The sequence below is a fragment of the Triticum aestivum genome, chromosome 3D, assembly GCF_018294505.1.
Source record: "Triticum aestivum cultivar Chinese Spring chromosome 3D, IWGSC CS RefSeq v2.1, whole genome shotgun sequence".
Lineage (NCBI taxonomy): Eukaryota > Viridiplantae > Streptophyta > Magnoliopsida > Poales > Poaceae > Triticum > Triticum aestivum.
In genome coordinates this window covers 80,495,381-80,497,655 of record NC_057802.1, presented here as the reverse complement: position 1 = coordinate 80,497,655, position 2,275 = coordinate 80,495,381, and the positions used below count along the sequence as shown (strand labels likewise).

General features: G+C 39.2%; 1 non-coding gene across 1 annotated transcript; it reads left to right on the top strand.

Moving 5' to 3' along the window:
* Positions 1–2,187: 2,187 nt before the first annotated feature.
* Positions 2,188–2,275, top strand: TRNAS-UGA (transfer RNA serine (anticodon UGA)). The gene has a single exon. It is a non-coding gene; the product is annotated as a tRNA-Ser (tRNA).

Genomic DNA, 2,275 nt, shown 5'->3' with positions numbered 1-2,275 from the left:
ATACCGACGGTGTCCGCTTGACCTTTTCTAAGCGGGGACAGAATGAAACGACCATAATAAAGGCGCTTACTATCTACTCTTGATTCAACACACTTCCACTGTAGTGTTTGAGTGGATCCTGCTACCTCCTCTCGAACCATAATAGACTAGTATTATTATTTTATCATTGAATCGTTTATTTCTCTTCAAATGAAAGTTGAAAGCGGGTTAATTCTTTTACAGACGTCTTTTTTTAGGCGGTCGACTCTCAAAATAAAATTAATAAAAAAACATACCCTACATAACATATCCAACTCTTCTTGGTTCAGGGTTTTCCGTTTCCAAAGACTAGTAAAATAGGCGGATTCTGGAACCCCAAGGATTCAACGGTATATGGATATGGAAAATATAAGATTTCCGATCCTAGCGGGAAAAGGCGGGGAAAAAGAACGGTTGTGATAAGAAACGCTCAATTTTTCTTGCTCTTGCTACAGTTAAACGATCCTCTTCCGATAATTCATCCAAGCCAAGAATTGCGATAATGTCCTGAAGTTCTTTGTAACGTTGTTTTTGTTTGAGTTTGAGGCGACCTATACTAAACTATAATAGCAAGGAGAGACAGCAGCTGATACCAGATCATACTACAGTACAGCTAGTGCGTGCTAAAACCCTCCTTGTCTACCTTGTTTTTTTAGTATTATCTAAAATAACTGATGAATTCTGAATTTTCCATAACTTAGGTAAATGCTTTGGTTTTTTGGTCCTCGGCCGGTACTTGTGGATTCAAAAGCTCAAGAAAAGCATCACCCTATGTTGGTCAAAGAACAGCAGTAGATGCTATTCGTACAGTAGGTTTGCAACGAGGCAATTTTTTTCAAGAATTCTTTTTTGCATTTTTAGGTATAAAAAAAAACCATCCTAGTGGATCCGTGTGGTAAGGAAAAACTGGTAATCTATTCCTTAAGAAAAAATCTTGGCCCGCGGGTCTGACACAAGGTTAGAATCCGAGCTCTTCCAGAGTGGTATCTCACTGATGGCTCGGGCTCGCATATTTTTTTACAGTAGCAGGATTAGAATAACTTACTCGGTGAAATGCATTGAGATTGGAAAGAACACCAACGGCGAAAGCACTCTGCTGGGCCGACACTGACACTGAGAGACGAAAGCTAGGGGAGCAAATGGACCGAGGCCAACTTTGGTTGGTTAATCCGATCAGTTCATCGATGGTCAGGTCGCTTCTGCAACTGGATAACTAGCACTGAAAATCGTCTTTACATCGGATGGTTCGGTGTTTTGATGATCCCTACCTTATTGACCGCAACTTCTGTATTTATTATCTATATGTTATTCAAGGCATCAATAGAAAACCCCATTTTTGTAGGTTCTACTTACTTTTCATTGGCTTCGAAATAATAGAGTAATTCGGAATAGCAGCCAAAATCTTGGGAAAATCTAAGTTAATGCTTATTTTCAACTCCCCGAAGCATTTCGTCGCTTGCTACGCCCTTCCTCGTCTCTAGGTGCCTAGGTATCCACCGCAAGCCTTTCCTCTTTTGAACCTCTTTCACGCTCATGTCACGTCGAGGTACTACAGAAAAAAGAACTGCAAAATCCGATCCAATTTTTCGTAATCGTTTCTTACCTAAATTTATTAGTTTCTTCTTTATTTGTAACAGTTCTCTACTTGGGCGGGTGGAATTTATCCAGCAGGAATTGAACCCGCAAATTTACCAATTATGAGTTGGGCGCTTTACGTCTTGTTTGACCGGTGAAAGACTTCCTTTGTTGAAATGTTCTGTTCCAAAAATTCCTAAAATAAAAGGAAAAAACTTTCCTTTTAGTTTCGACTTTAGGGATAATTTTTTTCGCTATCTTCTTCCGAGAACCACCTAAGGTTCCACCAACTCCAACTAAAAGAATAAAATAATTTCATTTAAGTAAGAAGTCCCCCTATCTGGGGACAAGAAGGCTAATTCCCCCTTATTGAATCAGATGGAGAAGGTTCATGACACTGAGCCGTTGGTACTTCTACTTCGATCGCTCACCTTTACTTTAGGATTTAGATAGCCCCTCTGGTCTGTAAAAAAAATCCATTCAATGTAGAAGAATTTAAATTTTAGAATCGAAGGTTCATAATATAAAAATATAAAACTTCTCGGCTTTTACCCATTTTTAAATTTTTTTGGATTAAAATAATGATTAGGCTGTGGAGAGATGGCTGAGTGGTTGATAGCTCCGGTCTTGAAAACCGGTATAGTTCTAGGAACTATCGAGGGTTCGAATCCCTCTCTCTCCT